This window comes from Ctenocephalides felis, unplaced genomic scaffold (genome assembly GCF_003426905.1).
Source record: "Ctenocephalides felis isolate EL2017-DRISC unplaced genomic scaffold, ASM342690v1 CF-g0.4_SCAFFOLD_01886, whole genome shotgun sequence".
Taxonomy (NCBI): Eukaryota; Metazoa; Arthropoda; class Insecta; order Siphonaptera; family Pulicidae; genus Ctenocephalides; species Ctenocephalides felis.
The window spans coordinates 96,152,008-96,176,021 of NW_020538040.1; the positions used below are offsets into that span (position 1 = coordinate 96,152,008).

The 24,014-nt window shown below is 30.5% G+C and overlaps 1 protein-coding gene across 2 annotated transcripts in view; it reads right to left on the bottom strand.

The window, feature by feature from the left end:
* Nucleotides 1-23,492, bottom strand: part of LOC113377242 (C-terminal-binding protein) — a 54,556-nt gene extending 31,064 nt beyond the window's left edge. The window contains exon 1 of one of the 2 annotated variants that reach the window (XM_026617487.1): nucleotides 23,236-23,492. The gene's annotated coding sequence lies outside the window, so the exon portion shown is untranslated. Of the gene's footprint in view, nucleotides 1-16,219; nucleotides 16,364-23,235 lie in introns of those variants that run through there. The other variant, XM_026617488.1, reaches the window with a different exon arrangement.
* Nucleotides 23,493-24,014: the final 522 nt, after the last annotated feature.

The window sequence follows — 24,014 nt, forward strand, 5'->3', positions numbered from 1 at the left end:
TATGTGTAAATAATCGACGTAATAAATACAAATTTAGCAACTGAAATTGTGGCGATAAACTTTTCAATTTTTTACTTCGAAATTTTCTTATACATTTAAACCACTTTTCGAAGGCCTATAATGTTTTAAGGCGTTCGTTCACCATAAACTTGCTATGATAAGAAAGTTTCATTAACACAAGATTTAATGGACTTGTCATTTTAAAACATTTCGAATGTAATTGCAAAAATTGCAAAGCTCAATTATATTTTTATGTTCATAATTTTAACCATTTTTATAATTTTTTATACTTTTGAATCTTTTGTTTTTTATAAACCTCAACAATTTTGTATTATAAAACTTTAATAAAGTTTTTTATTTTAACCATTTTTTCTATCTCAGTTAGCCAAAAAACTTGCAGAAAAAGAAATGAAAAATTATAAAGACATAGATTATAATTGAAACCCTCAGTAAGTGGCTAAAGCGACTGGATCTGAAACAGAGGAGACCCGCGTTCGATCCCGCTTCGACATTGATTTTTACTTGGAAATATGTTTCCAAGTAAAGATAGCCCTCATCCGGCATTGCTGCTGCATCAATACAATATTCGCTCTATTGCAAAAATTTTAATAATAAAACGAAACAAGAGATGAGACAACTGTTTGGGTTGCCATCTGTAAAACCAATGTAGTAATAAGTTAAATTAGCCCACCAGCTTATAGGGCTCTTAAATACTGATTGCTGTTCAGAAAAAAAAAACAATAAAAAATATAATCACCTGTTCCCTAGTACTTCTGAGAACACAAGACTTGCCAACTTTTGCAAAGAACAGAAGCAGGCAATAACATACGTAAAATAGTATGTATATATATACATATATTAGGGCGGCCCTTATGATGGATATTTTTGAATTTCTTTGCTCCCATGGGCTCAAATGCTTTCAAATTGATAAAAAAAATCTTTCAAAGTTCTAGCTCTTAATATTAACTTTAAGATAGTCAGCAATCTAACCAAAATGGAGTCATTCATCATATTTTCATTTTTTTCCTTATAATGCATAAAATCACATTACTTTCTATGTTTTATTATACGTATTCATTCAACGTAACGCGTGTTTCTAGATATACAAAACGTCAGTAAACCTAATGTTAAAATAGTTACCGTAAATCTAATCAGCACGGTTCCCAAATATGTTTCTAACAGTTGTTTGAATTTTCAAAATCGCTTCAAAAACGTCGACAAAAATTTTTTTACTCATTTGCTAACAATAACAGATGGCTCGGTTAATCGTCGCAAGAAACAAAGAAACAGAAAACACGTAAAATTAACAAAATATTCATACCCAATTCAGTTTCAGTATCTAATAGACAAATTACTAGAATATATATATATATATATATATATATATATATAACAATATTAATGCAGTTGTTTTCAAATGAATTTAAGTAATGAGATCTATAGAAACAAAAAGATTAAGAAACCATTTAATTTAATAACATTATTATCTAACACAGAAATATATAAGTGTTTAATTAATTTCATATCGGAGTGTAAAATTAATTTTTAGAATTATTGTAGAAAAGTTTATAAGTATATATTCTTATATTATTTATAGTAGAAATGATTTATATTAGACTGTAAGTGGCTAGTTGTAATTTAGAAACCAACAAAAATAAATTTAAAATAAAATAATAATGCAGTTGTTCAATAAATCGGGCGAACCCAATCGCATGTTATTTGGCGAGCCTTCTGTCTGTCCCATGGCTTTACGAAAACTCATTAGTTATTGCATCAAAGTATATCTCTCTCCAAATATAAAAAAAAATGACTTTTAAAGATTTCTTGAATACATGATACTCGAAAAGAAAAATAATGCAAAGAACTATTCATTTCTTATGTAGATCTACTGTACTGAACTACAGTTGAATTGAGATCGAGCTTGAAGGTAATTTCAGCGTAACAGCAATATAATCGCGATCGAGGTCTTAACGAGATTCAATAGCAGCAACATGCTCGAAGGATCTCTGAACATGAAAGGAAATAAATCTGTTTAATTTAATGAAAATACTAAGAAGCCGAACTCAATTAACAGCAAATACACAATGAACAATACTACGAAATGGAAGAATGTAGAGAACAAAAGTGATGAGTAAGCAACAGACTGCGTGAAAGTCAAATCAAATAAATATATATAAAATATATCATCTATTATCAAATACATGCTCTTATTAAAAACTGCGATTTTCATAGCTACTGTGTTTATTCCATTATATTCATAAAAAATATAAAGCTCAAAAGATATTTCATATAACGCTAAATGCTTACACGATATTCCAAGAAAACATATTACGTGAATCACTCCAATGTTTGCAGACCACGCAATGATTAGTCGTAAACGAGTTTATTCCCGAGAACACAAAATATGTATATTGGAAATCAAAAGTAATCTCACAATTATAGAAATTGACCATGCAGCAGATGTTTGTTTGATGATTGAAAACAAATTTAAAGTACTTTTTTCTTTCTTTTTTTAATTTTTGCAGATTATATTCCATCATTTTTTTAAAAAAATATATATATTTAGCCTCGCTTACTCTGAGCATTCAGCCGCCTACAACATTTTATTTATTTACATTCTATACTATTTTTTTATATCATATTCAATCTATATATATACATATCCCCTATTCTATATTCTTCTTAATTTTTTCTTCTTCAATTTTTTTTAATTATATTCTTTAATTCAACTACTTCATTCTCTCTCTTCAATAAATGCACTTTCATTTCAAATTTCTAATTCTATTCAGTTCCTATCTTTCTTCCATTTTTTTTTTCCTTCTTATAACTCAGCTATTCGAATTCTGTAATTCCTATTCGTACTCCTAATTTTTATTCAAATTCTACTTACCACAAACAATTTTATTTGATTTCAAATTAACTATTTGTATTTTTTCCTAAATTCTAAGTCAATGACAGGATTCGATCTAAACCGAACATGCTACTAACAATAAGTAAACTACGCTCACCACGTATTCCATCCTGAATATCAGCAAATTGGTACTTAAAGATGTCTAAATCGAACGCCAATCCATTGATTGGGATATAAGTTACATGAAGGAGAATTTAATTTTTTAATATGCCACTTATTTTACTCCGATGTAAGAATAGCATATACATATCTAAACGTTCATTTGGCCAGAAAAATCTCAACAATACATATATGTACATGAATATGATTTCGAAAAATGTCGTCCATTACCTTCAGTATTGTGAATGGTGATACGTTATTTAGTTGGTAATGTGTGTATAGTTTCAGTAATGAACAACGATTCCGACAAAACTACTACAGTCAAGAATACATATGTATCATCGTGGATTAATAACGAGGAGAAAACCGATTACGAACGTTCTAGAGCTATGTAACGTCACGGATAAGAGAAGTCCGCGAACAAGGGCCCGCGAGACGGCTGCGGTGGCGGGGCACGCACGGTTAGCGGCCTGGTTTCACTCGGAAGATGGGCGAACGACTCGACTCGACAAATACGCACATTTTACCAGCAAACGCGCGCGACGCATCAGAACACAATAAAACAACGTGTCGTCGGACACCCGACACATACAATCACGGCATTTCCATTTCGTACCTTACTGAGGCGGCCATCATACATCACACAACTCCATGACTAACGAGAGCGCGGGAAGAGTTGACTCAGAACTCTGAGATAGTCACAAATTATATTATTATATAAGTGTAAACGGACGTAAGCAATAATTGGAATTGGAATAACAGAAAGCAAGTTGTTCGACGAACTCGACTAATACGACAATCTTAAAGAATTTTAGATAAAGTTGTAAATATTGTCACATTATCACGTAGCATTTTATTCTCTATTAATAATCACAAACAGGTTTAACAAGATTATAAATAATGTAAACACCGCAGAGTTAATTTTGCAATAGATATAATTATTTTGGTAGTTATTGATTGCATAAGCCACAAAAGCAAATGTGATCGAAGCATAAATTTATAACGATGTATATTATTGCAAAATACGCATTATTGTTTACTGTCATTTTAATGCGACTCCAGATGTGACACTACATAACACATACACAAATAAAAGTAATGTGGTTCAATATTTGTTAAACGACGGCACAATTCCAATGCCAACCCTATTATCTACTTAATACAACTAAAAGCACTAACGATAAATTAATTATTATATAGATAATTCTGAGATTGTAAATGAAATATTAAATTATTTACAATTTAATATAAAAACTACAATTATAAATATAGATGTAACAATTGGAATGTATTGGAAAATATATTTAAAGCATATTAAAGAAAATCAACTCTATGAGTAAAATTTAGAAAATATACCTAAAAATTTAAACTTATCAGATCATATTTCATGTATGTATTACAAAAATAAATATACTGCTAATTCATATTTAGGGCTCGCCCGTAGGCGGTTAAGAGCGACGGGACTTGTTTCAGAGGTCCCGGGTTCGATACCCACTTCGAGCAGCCTGTTGTCTGGCAACATTGACAACGATTTTCACTTGGAAATATAGATAGCAATATGTTTCCAAGTGAAAATAGCCCTCGCCCGGCATTGTTGCACCACACTTGCCCTATTACAGAGATTGTAATAAAAATTTATCATACAGAGATGTGACAACTGTTTGGGTTGCCATCTGTAATAAAACAAACGTAGTTTGTAAGATCTTACTCACAACAGCTCATAGAACCCATTAGTTCTGATTGCTGTTCAAATAAAATTATAAAAAAAAAATCATATTTTAATAAATCCGAAAGTATAACATGCTTCGGACAAAAAATATATATTAAATATATATTTGCCAAGGATAATTTAATTTATTCAGTAGACATATTTAATAATTTTAAATATCGATAAAATAAGTACTTATTGAATCAAAACGAGACTAAAATTTATTAGTTTTCCAATATTTTCAATAGATATTTAAATTGTTTACACCATTCAACTTTTGATCAAAATATATTGAAATACAATTTTGTCAAAACAATTCCATGGCAATTAATTGGTTGAGTGTACGGTGGGGTCGCGGTATTTGCACGAGTGTACGGCGTACAGTCGCTCGACTCGATGCGTCGAGTGTACACTTCACAAGCGCGTCCAAGAGCAATGCGGCGAGTGTACACGACGCGCTCAGACTAATCGGACGAGTGTACCGGGAGGAATAAGCGTTTCTATACGCCGCACCGTCAGGTACGGCCAACGAATCAATTCCATATCTCCTAGTGTTGTTATGTGTGTTATGCTGTGCAAGTACAGTGTCGGGGCAGATCGGTTAAATGGATGGCCGTCGCGTGGAAATTCCCCGAACTTATAGATAGGTGTATTATTTCCATGACTTTTTTGGAAACATCTGCATAGTAGCAAGCGGAGCATACAAAACACGCAGAATACAATGCAAAACATGCTAAATATGCTTTCTTAATCTTTTATAAGATCTTGAAATTTAAATTTTAGAATTTTATGAATGTGTAAATTATACCGTAAATAAATATAATACCAAATGCATCGACATCTACAATTGAAAGCAAAGAGTAAATATGAACGAATATTTAAGTCCAATTAATTAATATGAAGTTCTGCTGAATAAGAAAATCCTTAAGTTAAATACTATTGTGAAATAAATAAATTAATATATTTATTAATTTATCTAACACAATCTTGCTTTGCTAATCTTTTATAAAAATATTTGAATTTGAAAATTTCATAAATGTGTGAATAATACAGTAAATAAATATAACACCAAATACTTATACAATATCTATAATTAAAAGCAAAAAATAAACTAGCTGTGAGTGGAATTCTGTCTTAAGGCAATTAAGGCATCGTGCCTTGAGGCAAATTGCTGGAACTTCCCGTACCGTAACGAGATTATCGAGAAATATTGAATGTTTTAAAATAGATTATTATAAATATTGTAACATTGTCTAATATTTATAAGAATTATATAAACTGAATTGCAAAGTTAAAATCACTTGTTTAAAGTATATTAGAACTATAGTCAGAATTAAAAAAAAACTCTGAATTATTTTCGATATACAAAAAATTTAAAAAAAAAAAAAAAATTGTAACAAAATTTTTTTTTCCAAAATCAATTATTTTGTTAAGACAAGCAGAAAGTTCTTTGAATTATTCAAATCGGACTTAGTTCTCTCAAAAACTGCCATTTTTTTAACATTTAGCTCCATATCTTCGAAATAGCTGGGCCTGCCTCTGCCAAAAACTAATAAACACTTCTCCCAATCATTACTAATTGAATGTTTTTTAGATTATTCAAATCGGATACTCCGTTCTCTCAAAAAGTCGATTTCTATTTTCTGCACTCTTTGCTCAGTATCTTCGAAACTGTTGGACCTGCTTTTTCCAAAAACTAATCAGCTCTTTTCCCTATCGATAGGAATCGAATGTTTTTTGAACCATTCAAATCGGTTGATTCCTGCGCCCGAAAACGTGACTGGAAATTTGTATCCATACATACATACACACACACACATCCATTTTTTCTGAGGTATGCCAAAATGTTCAGAAACCTTCAAAACGTCGAGAAATGTAAAAAATTTCTATTCCGATTTTCGGCCCATTACAATAACTTACCCTACGGGAAGTTAATATAATCGAATTAAACATAATCATATATATAAAATCATTTAAATAAAAGAAAATCCTTGAGTTAAATTCTATTATATAATAAATAAATTATTATATTCTAAAAATTACAAAACTTATTTAATTTGTAATCCCGATACGTATTGAAATAACAAAAAAAATCGTAGAAGCGATAAGATAAACTAATTATGTATGAACAAATATTGAACTTACTCTGTGTTTAAAATGGCACAAAAATACCAAGAGCCTAAATAATGGCATTATACTTAAAAACTTTTTTCTAATTTATAAACTAATAAAACTGAACCATCCCTGGAACCATACATAGAAATATAGGTATTATAAATGTAAATATATTATTACGTGCTGCACACAGACACCAGCGCACTACCACTAACTCACAGTCCGTGTTACTTCGTAGATCGCTTAGCAGTGTAAGGGAACTTCGGCGAAATGACTGGGTCGTTTAGTATTCAAGAGCAATGACGAAACTATACGTGCGTTTTGAATGTTTAATTTTGTGTATGCAGACATATATACTTGTTTGCGTTATACGTACATACATACATACATACATGCATATACATATACATATATATATATATATATATATATATATATATATATATATATATATACACTCAGATACGCATAAGTTAGTATTACTAAAAATCGAGCGTTGCAAAATCAAAATAATATTGTAATTTCAATTCATCAAATCAATTATTTACGGATCCACTGTGGTATTTGATGAAGAAAATAATAATAATACCTCTGATAATTTTACCTTAAAAGACAAATAGAATCTAACTCGTGAAAATAAGCAATGCTATGAAAATCATTCTACGTAACACCTGATGCATATGAAAAGAATGCATTTTAATGTATATTTGAAGGCTATCTATATGCTATCACTTAGAGAAATTAAATGTATATTAAATGACATGAATACAGTTTAATTCAAAAACTGATTACTACTCAATGTGATAGTAAAATTTCACTTCTTCAATAGCTTGATCATCGAAAGCATAAAAAAAACTTGTTTATGTAGTACACCAAAATAACTCAGTATGTGTAATTATCATTCGTTGAGTTAAATTCCCGTTATATTATAATTTAATAATATTACATTAACATTATTATTAGTATGAAAAAAAAGAAGATGTGCATTAGTAATTGTAAGAATCGTACATTATGGTCGTACATCTATTTTGGCAATGCCAATTGTATATCCAACACCGAAATAAATTATATAAAAGTCTGATCAAAAAGACAGATATTTAAAATCATTATGAACTTCATTAGTAATTGTGAAATAAAAAATTAATATTCATTCCATTTATATATATTATAGAGTTATTCATATGAATATGATTATGTGATATTTGCATATGTAGTTATAGCACTATGTATTGGTATGATTGGCTAAATAACCTTAGAGTTGAAGCCATATAAATAAATAAATTTAAAAAAAATATTATGATCGTACAAATTATAGCAGCGCAAAAGTTGCTATTTGAGAATGATGATAAATTGTTTATTTTATCTATATTATATTAAATCATTCAACTGAGAACTATTTGCATAACGAAAAAACTAAATGACAATATGAAAGTCGACCATAAAAATCAAAGGCTTATTAATTTACTATATACAAATAATCAGTTTCTAAACAAATTCAAGAAAATAATTTCATTTGTAAATGAAATAATTAAGATCGGTTGAGGTTAAAGCATAAATAATTCTTGGTAGTAGACACTTTTAATGAATTCATTTGTAACATAATATAATAATGATACGTACATTATTTATTAGGCCATATAATTACAAGCTAAACAGTACCTTTCGATTTTGGTAATTCAAATGCATGTTTTTATTATGAGATAAACAGTACGCTTCGATATTTGGTAATTTAAATACATGTTTATTATATTACATTGGACATGGTATTGTTAGTCAAAACAGAAACTAAGCCGTTGGCGTTGCTATGGAATGCAAAATATTAATACGCGCATTATTCATATTATTGGTCACTAATATATATTATATATTATATATTATATATATATATATATATATATATATATATATATATATATATAGTATAGGAGCCAGCAACGTTTTCAAAACAAGCATTTTAATCAGGCTGGTTTTTTGATATGTGGTCCTTGGTGCTCTCTCGGTTAGGGTACGGGCCGTCTGGCAGCTGGAAGTCGTTGCGTTAATTAGTGCGCAGCCAATTTGTACAGCGCGATTTCAAAATTTTGAAAGCATTTTAGTCAGCCCAATTTTCGTTTTTTTGACTTCGAATAGGTTCACCAGACTCAAATTTTTTGTTGCCAGACATTTTGGGCGCTGCTAAATATGTGCCAGACGCCAATTTATTTATTAATTTTTTTAAAAATTCAAATCATTTTAGTCCGTCTGAAATTTTAGTATTATGTTCGTTAAGGATAAAAACACGTAAAATTAATTTGCCAGACGTTTCTGCGGTTGTTAACCATGTCTGGCAAGCAAAAATGTCTGGCAATATGATACTAGTTTATAGCATTTTAGTCAGTCCAATTTTCATTTCTTGACTTAATATTTGATTAGATAACTTGAATAGGTTCACCAGACTCAAATTATTTGTTGCCAGGCATTTTGGGCGCTGCCAAATATGTGCCAGACGCCAATTTATTCATTAATTTTTCTTAAATTTCAAATCATTTTAGTCCGTCTGTAATTTTAATATTATGTTCATTAAGGGTCAAGAAACATAAAATTAATTTGCCAGACGCTTCTGCGGTTGTTAAGTATGTCTGGCAACGAAAAAAGTCTGGCAATATGATACTAGTAGACAGAGTGAGACAATCGCTAAATACATTGGCGCGAATGAAACAAAAAACTATTATACTTAAAATATATGATATTCTTAGGAAATTTACAATGTTACTTAACCACTGTCGAGTCAAATTTTTCAAAATATTAACAGCAATATTTTGGAATCATTAACATATTTTTTAGAGCTAGTAAAATTAAAAAATTGACTAATATGATGCAATTTCTTTGTCTTTTCTAATTAGGTCTTTATTTAACTTTATTTTATTTGTTTTATGAAAATGTTAATGAAATTGCACTAACTTTAAATAGTATACGTATTGCGCTCTTACGAGTATAATAGTTTTTTGTTTCATTCGCGCCAATGTATTTAGCGATTGTCTCACTCTGTCTACTAGTATCATATTGCCAGACATTTTTGCTTGCCAGACATGGTTAACAACCGCAGAAACGTCTGGCAAATTAATTTTACGTGTTTTTATCCTTAACGAACATAATACTAAAATTTCAGACGGACTAAAATGATTTGAATTTTTAAAAAAATTAATAAATAAATTGGCGTCTGGCACATATTTAGCAGCGCCCAAAATGTCTGGCAACAAAAAATTTGAGTCTGGTGAACCTATTCGAAGTCAAAAAAACGAAAATTGGGCTGACTAAAATGCTTTCAAAATTTTGAAATCGCGCTGTACAAATTGGCTGCGCACTAATTAACGCAACGACTTCCAGCTGCCAGACGGCCCGTACCCTAACCGAGAGAGCACCAAGGACCACATATCAAAAAACCAGCCTGACTAAAATGCTTGCTCGAAAACGTTGCTGGCTCCCGTACTAATATATGTATGTTCTCTAGCGATTCACTAAATTTATATCATTTAATTAACTGCAGTATTTACTATTGACATTTATTAATTGCAATTAAATGCATAATTATTCCATGCTTTTCATGTTTGTTAACAATCGCAATGTCATAAAATTAAATCATGTTCAAATTATTTTAAAGTTTATAAACAAATTCAATGAATGTTTATAAATTAATTATTACTGACCCTAACGTAAATTGGGCGGTTTATTAAAATAACAAAATAAATAATCATTGTTTTTATATTGCAAAAAAAAGTAGTTTTGAAGTCATAATAATAACTATAACTGTAAACTCAATTCAGGGTTTAAAAAGATGCGAATATCATGTTGTATATATAGCAAAACATGTTTCAAAAATTAAAACCATTCTTTCCGTTTAGGATAAAATTTTAATAAAGATCTAAAACTTGAAGGGATGTCTTCAAATTAATAATATATAGTTATACTTAAATATCAAATTTAACAATTATCAAATAAGTACAAAATCATATTGGATAATTTTTGCTAAAAATTTGGAATGTATCTTTCAAGGATGAAAATATACCAATAATATTTAGCAGTGTTTTCATAGGATTAATATTTAACAAAGCGTTAAATTTTTAACTTCCCGTAGGGTAAGTTATCGCAAAAAAATCGAAAATGAAAATTTTTATATATCTTTACGTTTCAAAGGTTTCTGAACATTTGGGCATACTTTAGAAAAAATGTGGATGTATGTGTGTGCAGTACAAATTTTCGTCGACAATTTCGGGAACAAGATTCAACCGATTTCAATAATTCAAGAAACATTCGATTCGTATTGATAGGGAAACGTGCTGATTAGTTTTTGGCAGAGGCAGGTGGTTCAGCCGTTCCGAAGGTACGAGGCAAAAGGTGCCAAAAACGGTAACTCAGCTAAAAAATCTTTTTTTAAAAAAAAAATAATTTCTGGTACGGAAAGCTCCAGCAATTTTCCTTGAGGCATGATGCCATACACCACTACTTTGAATTGTTTTTATAATAAATTAATGCACAAGAGCAAAACAGAATTTGTTAATAAATAAGGTTAACTACAGCTCAATTTAGAATAAAGGCAGACACACTGACTCCTATCAGTAGCATATTACAAAGTTAATTTTTCCTTAAAAGAAACAAAATATTGGACTAAAATTTTAAGGTCAAGAGAAAAAATAAACTCAGGGCGTTGATTAAAATAAAGAAATCTCTGTTAACAAAACGTTATCCTCAAATCATTTTATTATACAAACTTCGGTTACCGCGGCCAGATAACTTTTCCAATTAAAATAATTCACAACAAGTACCATCCGGCAAACTTTTCAGAGTTAGTCTCTCATCGGGAGATCCGCCAAACAAAAAGCACTCGATCCGGTGTACAACAAGTAACGTCGCGAGAGAGTTTGGTACAAAATACTAAACTTGTTTTCAACGTTATTTTTAATCTTTTTCGCAGCGCGCTCAGTTCGATTCCGTTGCGCGAGATTGTGTATGTGGGAGTGCGCACGTTGTGCAATAAGCCCTGCGTATGTTGCGGACATTCGAATATCGATGAAACCAGTACGGACAATTAGTTTCTCCAATTATGATTTGCTAGCACAATTGTTAAAGAGCATCGCCATGTTATGGCAGGTAGGATTTGATCAAAATCAGATAACAAACCACGATAGCGTAGATTACGAATGATGGATGACAATAAACAATGTTTGTTTACTCAGGTTAAAATAACATCAATCCGATATTCTTACCCTGACCAAACATGTAATAAAAAAACAATAAATTAAACAGGCGCATTGTGTTGACAAAATATTAACGGTACTGGCAATGACTTAACACGAAATGTCGCGCTCGAATTTACTAACACACGTACGGGCGATAGATCTAAATTGTTTGCTTTCTCCATTAGTGTATCAATGTTTTAATTTGAAATTTCGCAATGGATAATAATTTATCATAAATAAGAAAATGAAGTATATGGTAATAAACTATCATAACAAACATTTCTATGTTGAAATTAGTTTTTACACACATGCTCGTATAATCAAACTTTACTATCGCATAAAAATTTCAGTAAAATATTTTACGAGAAGCAAAATTTAATGAATAGTGTAGGCATAACTGATCGCCAAACTGAATCATTATTTTCTAACAATGCATTTTGCTCACTAAGCTTTATTTGAATAATTAACAATCATGTTTCGGTAAACAAACGACCTTGCGATATGCAGTTAGCATGGCAATAATTTTCTAATAAATTGGGTCGAAGATATATCATACCATATAAGAAAAACTAATTTAAAATGCCCTTACAATTATATGTCATATAATGCTAATAGTTCCAGTAAAACAGGCTGTTTATCATGCCCTCGGTTATACGGATTCGCGAATATCTGGACTACCAACCGCGACCAATTTAAATGTATGTACATACCTAGAATTCGAATTTTTGAATGAATAATGCTGCAGTTTAGTATGTAATGTAATCTAAGAAAATATATATGTGCATACATAAGAAAGTTTCAATTTCTTATTTTGGTTGATATCTATGTATGTATTTAATGTAATAATGTAAATACGCAACATTTTTTTCATACATTTGATTATCCGGATTTTTGATTATCCGAATACCTTTCGACAATAATTCGTCTGATTAATCGAAACTCTACTGTACTAGCAAAAATAAATGTATTACGTTTTTTCACTGATGATAGATCGATGCTAGCATGAATATGGATGAAATTAACCTGCATACATGTACAAAACATGTTTATTTCTTTAAATAACGAATTTAGATACTTTGAACAATGCACAAGCGTGTCGTAGTGTGACAATGATAATTTTTACATTTATTAAATGCATTGTAAATATAGCCGCCTAGAAGAATGAATGAATTTAATGAATAGCCGAGAAACATGAATTTGTAACATAGCAATAAATTTTAAAATTTGTAGACTGATATACAACAGCTTCAAAAAATTTCAAAATAGGTCGGGCATTATTAGACAACATTTTTGTAATTCTCAGTAGGTAGTTGTAAAAATCATTAACTCGCTATCAAAGATCAAATTACTTAGCATAGTTGGTATTTATCATAATAACACAATTATAATAAATTTTAACTAATATCTATATAATAAAAAGAAAAGAAACAACTAAATCTGTTTTTTGCAAATACGCGTAGAGTAGTTTTCTCTTTCTTTTATAACCCGTTTCCAGTAGTTATTGATGTAGGTCCAACGTATTTCGTATCGTGAAATTACGAAATATAATTCACTTTTGCATGTGTTAGAATGAAAATACTATGTTAAAATATAACTTATCTGTATAAATAACAAAAATTACCATAATTTCTTAAGCGTTGACCTCTTATGTTAATATTGTGTACGCGCCTCAAAATGTTTCAATATGTTTTTTGTATAAAAATGATTTTTGACAATTGGATGTGAAAGACATTAATATTATGCATTAGTCAAATCTCCCAATCCTCGTTCTCATTATTGCCATTCACATAATAGACTTTAAAATTAAAAATCAAACAAAGATAACAAATAATGATAAGCAGCAAAATTTGTTATGTTTGAATACCGTGACATTCAGTTAAAAATAGTCTTTCGCTTTGTGAATCGAAACAGAAATATTCATCACATTTTGACTATTTTGACTCAGAAATAGCTGCCAAAACGCTTTTTATAGATACACGAATTAGTGTTTTATAAATGTGTAATACGAACACTATATATAATTTATATGTGTATATTTAGTATGTCTATAATATTTATAAGATAATAACTAAAATATGTCTACTTCGGGTATCCTTTCGGAAAACTTGTGTGCTCCACAGGTAATTGTTTCAAGTACACTTATGTACAGACTAAACATCCATCTTTTTGTTTAAAATACACTTATTTATGCTATTAGAAACGCAGAGTGCAGAAACGGAATACGTACCGGACCATTCTTGACCTAGCGTAACTCGCACCGAAATTGAACGCACGGTATATATATATAGTATAGCACTTTTTCTTATATTAATGCCACAACTATAAACTTCATACACATAAACAGAAATAAAAATGAAGATTTATACAAAGATAAATTTGACAAAAAAACGAGACTATCATTTATGTACACTGAATACGCCGTTCCCATGAAAGAAACATACGTTGGATCCTTACACAGTTTCCTTTTGTCCTTTTTATTCACGAAGATAAAGTTTATTCAAAACATTCAGAAAATTAAATAATTTACAATTGTCTGCTGAGTAAAAGGCATTGTATTAAAATAATGACATGTTGGGTAAAACAAGCCAAAAGTAGATTTTCTATTCGATAAATAAATTTTAACAATATTCGAATAATGTATATTACTAAGTTAAATCGCCACAAGTCAGATCATGTGGTAATTTTCCTTTCAATGTCACAATGTAACAGTTTGCACCAACACTTATTTCACATTAAACATAATACACGAATGCATTTTTCAAAAATACCAGAACCACACAAACACAACACCAGATAAAAGCAACAAAAAATGAATCATGACTCGTGGGCGAGGAGCGAATTGTACCAATAATTACGGATAAACTATTATAAACATTGATAAATATTTATGAAATTATAACAACGGCAAGATTGGAATTCCTAACAATAATTTCAAACATGTTACTAATTAGTAGAAATATTTCAAACTGTTAGAAATCAAATGATTGTGGTCGATAAGTAATATAAAAACATTCTCATATAAAACGTAATACTGTAGAACAAATATTTCTACAAAAAATATCTATCAAGGACAGAAAATCACCCCTATTATGAGCTTCCCGTAGAGTAAGTTATATTAATCGTCCAAAAATCGAAAATGAAAATTTTAGCATATCTTCACGTTTTAGAGGTTTCGGAACATTTTGGCATACCATAGAAAAAATTGGTGTATTTGTGTGTGTATGGGCGTATGTGAGTGGTATGTATGTACGTATGGATACAATTTTTCGTCGACGTTTTCGGGAGCACCGATGTGAATTTTTCAAAAACCATTCGATTCCTATTGATAACAAGACGTGCTGATTATTTTTTGGCAAAAGTTGGTCTAGCCGCTCCGAAGAAACGGAGCAGAGAGTGCGCGAAATAGTAATCGAGTTTTTGAGAGTACGGAGCGTCCGATTTGAATGATTCAAAAAATATTCAATTCGTAATGACGGGGAGAAGTTGTTATTAGTTATTGGTAAAGGCAGGTCTAGTCGTTTCGGAAATACGGAGCTAAATGTGCAAAAAATGGGGCATTTTTGAGAGAACGAAGCATCCGATTTGAATGATTCAAAAAAGCTTTTGTTTGTATCGAGGAAAATGAAATAAAAAAATCGAAACGATTCGAGTATTTGAGGAAAGCAAGAAAAAATATTTTTTCATTCGATTTTAATTTTAATTCTAGCTAAAGTTCTAAAGCTGACTTATATAATTGTAATATCACTTATAATTATAAATTTGGAAACATTTAATATTATGGCCAGGCACCCCTGTCTGACTGAGACATGGAAATGTATATATTGCTAAATAAATAAATAATAAAAAAAATAGAAAAAAAAATCGAATATCTCATTACAGTATGGCGAGTTCCAGCAATTTCCTTATGGCACGATGCCATACACTTCTACTAGTTGATTTTTGTTTTGCTCTGTACTAATGAAAATTAATCAATATAATTAATGAATCGTACAGTTGATTAATTAATAGTACTAGTGATTTAATAACATTTTACATCCATTGTGACATCTTGCAATTTTTAATTCACTCGTGTATTAAAAACAAAATCAATAAATTTGTATTTATTTCCTAAAACCTCACTGAACTACAACCAAAAAACAGATACACACACTGATTAAGAAAAACTTTCACCTTAGTATTATATTGTCTACAGTTTTCAAAGTGAACTTATTCCAAATCCGTATAAAATTGACGTAAACTTTTAATTGCAATAGAAATCTTAACGCATGTACAAGTGGAATTTATCAATACTCGCGGCGGCTTACGACACCGGTGAGAACGCGAATAAAAGCACATGCAAACTCGGCGAGCGCAAAACAATTACTGAATCTAAAGGAAATGCCACGTGCACAACGAGTGAGTGAGTCTCGGCCACACGAATATCGGTATAAAACAGTCTGCGTGCACGAGCACAATTCCCCGTTGTTCTACAGAATAGCTTGTTTTCTAATACATATAAGCAATGTAATATTAATAAACAAAAATATAGACGTGTTATAGAAAATATAAGTGTATAGTGCTAATTCCATTAGTTTTCATTATTTTAATTTAAGTAGAACTTAATATGCATATTAACTCTCCGCTATACGCGTGAATTTTTAGGTAATGAGACTAAAACCTTCAATTTTTTAACAAATAAGGTCTTATATGTGGATAATTAATTATGAAAACGGGTATTAGTCACTATTTGATCTACATCGTTATTAATATAATCCAAGCATGTAAAAGAGCAATTTCAGAATTTTCTGAAAACTGCAGTGACAGAATTTGTTCTTCTTGCAGTTAATAGTTAAGGTTAAATCATGCTGAAAATCGCTATAAACTATTTGGATATTGGAGATGCAACAACTCTAACAGAGAAGAAAAAAATATATTTCAAAAACACAATAGTCTTATATATAAAAATGGATTGCAAAATGTGTTGGTAAGCGCATAACTCAACAACGCCTGGACCAATTTGGCCAATTCTTGGCCAAGTTTGAAGATGGTTCTTACGGCGAGAAAAAATCAAATAATTGCCGGGAAAACCCCAAAAACAGCCCTTTTCTTTTTCTCATACATACAAACATTTTTTCTACATTTTCTAACTATAACGTAGAATCAATTTGAGCTTTATTGCTGTTATATAAAGTTCATATTAAATTACAAGCACTCACTGTATACTCCTTTTAAACGATTATGCGGATCTTGATAAATCTTTCTGAAGTTTGTTAAGGAAATTTTCTAGGATGTATGTGATTATAAAGTACTGGAGATGTATGTGCAATATTGTAGAAATAAATGGAAAAAAATGCAAAAAAACGACAAGTCATTGTTTCTCAAAGCAGTTCTACATTTAACATCGCTCATATTAAAAATGTATATGCATTTTGGCGTGAAGAGTAATTTAAAAAATAATAATTATTATTTTTAGGTAAACGGTAAATATTAGTATATTATATTAAAAAATTGTAGACATGGGTACAGGACAACGTCTGTCGGGTCATCTAGTTATGAATAATAGAATAGGAGAAAGTAAATCGTAGCAAATACATAATTATAACGTTATACCAATATTGACTAGAATGATGTCGCGACTCTCTTGATCGACTAAAATGTCATATCAAAATCTAGCGAGTGGAAAAATATGCTTGTAATATTGTTGACAAAAACAATCGTAAGCAAGACTATCAGTGACCGAAAGAACGAATCATCTATGAACTAATTATAAATGCTTCATGTGCAATTCATTTCTGTGGCGAATTAGACTTTTCGTTTCTTTCAAGAGTACTTACGACGCATAGGTTATTTTGCAAGTTCTTTCAGGAATTCAGTTAATTATTGCTACCTAAATATCAAGAGAACAAAGCTGTAATATGTACTAATTTATTTAAATTTTGATCTACTCAAAAGTAAACTGCAACCAAGGTATAAAGCTTAATAATCACTTTTTGTCAAATTGTTACTATATTGTATTTACGGGTATATACTGTATAATATGCAGAAATTAATCTCTACCATATTCATTTAATAGTGTATAATTTTTTGGATCTCATAATTTATACAGCCCGTCAAGGAACTTGGATATGTTTCAACGTCTTTTCAAACTCATAACTACTATTACTAAGGGATCGTTCAAGTATTACGTAAGCAGATTTATTACAATAATTTACCCCCCCCCCATCTCCCTTGTCAGCAAAAGTAAGCAAAGCTCTTACCCCCTACCCCCATGCTTACGTAAACATTTTGCAATTAATGTAAAAAAATAAAAATACTACCTATGACGTAATCATCATCCAGACTCCCCTGCCCCCCATGTCAACCCAAAATAAGCAAATCAACAACCCCCCCGCCCCCCTTTAGTGCTTACGTAATACTTGAACGGCCCCTAAGTAGCCTTTTAAAATCTTACATTTAAAACCTAGACATTTATTTCCAAAATTACCGAATGCCTTACCAGGCAGATTGTAATTATATGGGAATAAAAAAAAGTTTCAACTTTTAACAAAAAATCTGAAGTTGTCACATTTTTATTATTATACATTGTATGACATTGATCTTACATCTTTCTGCATTCAAAGTCAAAGCTAGATATATCAAGATGAAAGTTATTGATAATTTTTCAGGTGAATAATTGTAAAGAGCAAAGCAAAAGAACAACAAAGCTACTCTAATAAAATAAGAATGTAAAATAATGTACTAGCTATGACGCTAAAGTCAGAATAAGAAGAACTACTTAATACTTCAATTTCAAAATCGAAATCAAATTATTCGAAGGTCAGACGAAGTGATATTATAATAATTTATTTTAAACCTACAAAAAGCACAAAACGCGCAAGCAATACAATGCAAATAAAGTCACCAAATGTACATAATATTCAAAAGACACACGGATATGAATTAATTGTATTTGAAACATGTAAATCTAATATAGATGATGTCGTTATGTTATGATAACCTTGGCTGGACGAGCAGCAAGAAAGACTCAACATTACGACTCGGAGCGATCTCATTGTATTGATTGATCATTGTTTCTTAAACATGAAGCTTTCCGAACAAATGATAGCAATGCTCAAGAAAGAACATAACTGATATTCTCGTCAATAATTTCAATGTAGTATACATAAATACATACATTTTTTAATTGATCATATTGATCATGGATACATTTATGACATTTTGTAGCAATAAATATGATATAGGTTTATTACAATACATATGTAAATAGCATCACGCTAGAAATCGGACTCAAAACACTTAAAACTAGATTTTATTAACATTGGCGAAATTGCAATTAGTGTAATTTAAACGATTACGAGGCAAATTTTAGCGGTAAGATATTGTAATTTTTAACTTCCCGTAGGGTAAATTATTGTAATCGTCCAAAAATTTAAAATAATTTTTTTTGCGTATCTTTACGTTTCATAGGTTTCTGAACATTTTGGCATTAGAAGAAAAGGATGTGGGTATGGTTACAATAGGTAGGTATGTCCACAAATTCGGGCACACGGATCAACCGATTTAAATGATTCAAAAAGCATTCGATTCCTGTTGTTAAGGAGTTTGGCAAAGATAGGTTTAGCCATTTCGGGGATATGAACCAATAAGTGCAGAACATGAAAATTCGGTTTTTGTAAAAACGGGGCATCCGATTAGAATGATTCAAAAAGTTGTCGGTTCATATTAACGGGGAGACGTGCTGGTTAGTTTTCAGCAAAGGCAGACTCGACCGTTTTATAGATTCGGAGCAAAAGGTGGAAAACTAGCAGTTATTGAGAGAATGGATCATCTGATTAGAATAATTCAAAAACATTTTTTAGAAAATATGTATCGAACTAGCCGGCCCGACAGACTTCGTCCTGTCAAAAAAAAATGTAATGTGGAGGTATTTTGTTCCTTCCTTTTTTCTATTCTTTGCAAAAAATTATTGTGAACAGAACCGTCACCTTGGTAATAATTCGGTGTGAATTAAAAATAATTAAATAAAACACTATAAGCATTTAAAAGTAAGTAATTTTAATCATGTAAATCATAATTCAAAAATCATAATCATAATTGTAGTGCTTTGTGATAAACGATGTTCTTTGTTTGATTACCTGATACGGGAATAAACAACATACAATTTACCATGTGAGAAACATGAGTTTTCCAAATTAATACCACAAACACTTAATGATACCGTAAACGCACTGGAAATTGTAGTCGTTTAAACTCAAATGGCACATCAGTCGGAATCATTGGGATGCACGGTGCGAGAACATCTTCTGCTTTATACTATCCTTTCAATGTAGTTGCTTCCATCACCTTGTTTGATAGTTTTTTTTATCGCTAACCTTGTGCCGTTGCAAAGGCGCGGTTGGTCGATATTTCGCAACATTATAATTGCCGATTCTACCTTTAATTGAAGATTGTGAGGTGACAATTTAGGCAAATCCAGCGAGTTTAAAAATTCCGGTGGATAGTTAACTACATCGTCTTGGTTAGTTGTCGAATCAACTAATTCGCCTGTAATTTGTTCTTGAATTTTGAAATTTAATTCATTTACATCAATGTTTTTGGCTGCCAATATAGCTCATTAATTAATAGAAAGATATTTCTATGTTTATGAAAAAATATTAAGAATTAGATTATCGAAATCTACACAAAATATACTGTAAACGTTTGTATGAGAAAAATAAAAGGGCTGTTTTTAGGGTTTTCCCGGCAATTATTCGATTTTTTCTCGCCGTAAGAACCATCCTTGGACATAAACGAACAGTTTAAAAGAAGAATTGGTCAAATTGGTCCAGGCGTTGTTGAGTTATGCGCTTACCAACACATTTTGCGATCCATTTTTATATAAGAAAATATGATTCGCCTTAAGTCACGATGCCATGCACCAAAATTTTTCTTGAACTTAGTAAGATATTGTGTTAAACACAGTGCAATTTTGAAATGGACTATTGATATCAGATCAAGTAAATAAATATACGAAGATCCAATAAACAGAAATATCCCGAGTGAAATATTGAGAAACAACGATCTATGGATTTGAAGCATTTACAAACAGCATCGTTAGATTGGAATCGTTCACTATTTCTATGTCATAGGACACTCATACACGTAAACGTGTAGTCCGGACATTAGGAAAAGCTGCGCGCAATACAGCTATTACGATGTGAAGTCTCGCGTACACTCGACCAAGTAACAAATTACGAAACAACCGACAACCCGGCCCGCTGTAAACTACAATGTATGCATTAAATAGAAATCTACTACTAACGCGTGGTGGTAATGTCATGCACATACCGACTGGATTAATCTACGAAGCAAGGGCGAATGTTGCAACCATACTATTATATTTATTACATTATATTATATTAGGCACACTAACAATAAGTGAACATTTATTACTTTTGTTATCGTTGCATTACTAAATCTATGCAAATTAACTGTTCTCTAAAAACATTTCACATCTACTAAAATGATATTCTTTGTTGTTAAGCGGTGATAGAATTACAATTTACGAAGCAATAAATTAGTAGAATTAATATACAAAATAGACGTCGGTTAGAGTATGAAGATTTGATTACAGAAAGATGATGATACATGACGTTAAGCAGATGCAAAGTCAGCAAATGCTTGCTTTGCATCATTGAACAAGTGTGTCAATATAAGAATTATGCTGATATCAGCATTTCTTTTACAAAAATAATGTAAATACAAGTTGGCAGATCTGGTGGCGCCAACAAAGGGAAAAAAACTTAACACTATAGTCATCAGAATGTTCCAGAAAACATAAATCAAATTTATATATACATATTTCTAGTAATACAAATGTGAAATTATAGTACATTAATTAGACTATTATGACTGGATTTTGGATTATATGCTTCGTTGTTTAAGTAACCTTTAATATTTGATTAAACTTGTAGCTCGGGTCAATGAGAGAAAGTTATTATAAATTTATTCTGATTGCAACAATAATTTTTTGTGACCTGAACAATCTCTCATAAGACATTCACTAATCATTAGTGACTAATGCATATAATGTATAGCAAGAATGTAAGTAATGTTCGTATGTTCTGGATTACATTATTTATATATTTTTTAACAAGATTTTATCAAGATTCACTAATTCGGCAAGCGTTTATGAAATATTGTTTTAAACCGTTGAGTTTGTATCATTATGCTTAATTATCAGTTACATATCACAAATTTCAAAGTTTAGATGAAAGGATAAAATACCATTGAAATTACACATTTATCATGAGTTCGATTGATAGGCAAAAATAGACTTTTCAACAACTAATATTTTGGCTTATCTCATTCCACTTATTGCGAAAAGAATAGAAATAGTAGCTTAAATTAAAATGTTCCCTAATTGTAAAAATCAAAATTATTATCAATTTCTTTGAGGATCTCATAATTTAAAAAGTACTCATTCGAAGACTGAATAGACTGACACGTATTAAGATGAAAAGATTTAACATGGTGTATGAGTAACATTTGAAAGAAGTGTGCAAATATAAGTTCGGCCGGACAGCTGCATAAATTTATATATTGAGTGTGCGCTCCATTAGGTACACCCGCGTATACAAAACTTACCGGCACAACCTAGAATTTGTACCGGCTTTTTTGTTGTGGTTTTAGCACACTACAAAAATAGGAAATAAAAGACAAAATTCGATTAACAATCCGTATAATTCAAATTCATGACTTAAGCACAGTGGTTGCAATGCACAAGAAATATGTTAATAAACATTTGCGTAAAAATGCTTTTAGAACCCTCATTGTTAAAAACGACACAAATACCAAAAACGTTTATTTTAATTTCTAATAATTTATGGAAATACGCTTTAACGCTGCATATAGATGCGTGTGTTCGAAAGTAGGATCAAAAGTTGTATCGCATCAGAACAAGATAAAACGTTTGTAAAAAAACAATTGCAACACTTCCAATTGCGAGATACATTAAAATCTTAATTTAATCAATTTCATATATATATAAATACATATATATATACATATATAGATAATCCTCTATACAAGTAATAACAATGCGTGGGTGTATACAGGCAATTGTTGATTCGGACTGGATTTTTTTCCATGCCATATGACAAACATTTACCAAAATTTTAAGTATCTCAATATCAAATTAAAGAACAGAAACAAATTTCATTACTCACCTTAGCTCCACAGAGGTAATGAACAAAGGCTACTTTATTACAGAGGCCACGCGCTTCTGAGAAGCCGCCACAAACTTGTTTATATCACTATATTACCGTAAGAAATTACACTTTAAATCACCCACTAAGACACTAAACACATAATATCATTTTCTTGTAATTTGTGCACTGTTTTTGGCCTATAACATATATGTAATTAGATATTTGCGTACTGTAAATCCCCACTCACGGCATTCAAAATGGCGACGGTTTAGAAAAATGACGCGAATATGCAGCTCATGCCGTAGCAATAAGCCGAAGCAGATCTCAGCGACTTCAGCGCTTTGCAACATCAGCGGCACTACTAACTACTAGCATTGCTAACATTCAGTTAGAGGGCATTGAATATACCAAATGGGAATGGAAGTTGACGAAGCAAAAAGCGATCTAAAAATCATGTGCGATTAAATATTTTATATGTCACAATTTACCTTTCGATTCGAAAAATCGATTCTATGTCAAATATATCGCAAATTTATTTATTATTCTTTAGCACTATATAAAATGAAGTATGGTAATTTTTCTTTTTTTTAAATATTTAAAAAATGTATATATATATATATATATATATATATATATATAATCAAATCAAATCAAATAATAATTTGTACTATAGGTGATAAGAATGCAAGGTTTTGATATAGATATATTTATTATAATAGGAAAAATTACTATGAGAAGAGATGTGAATAGTATCCTCCATCAGGTTAGCAATTGCTTTTCCAAATCTTGAAGCGCTA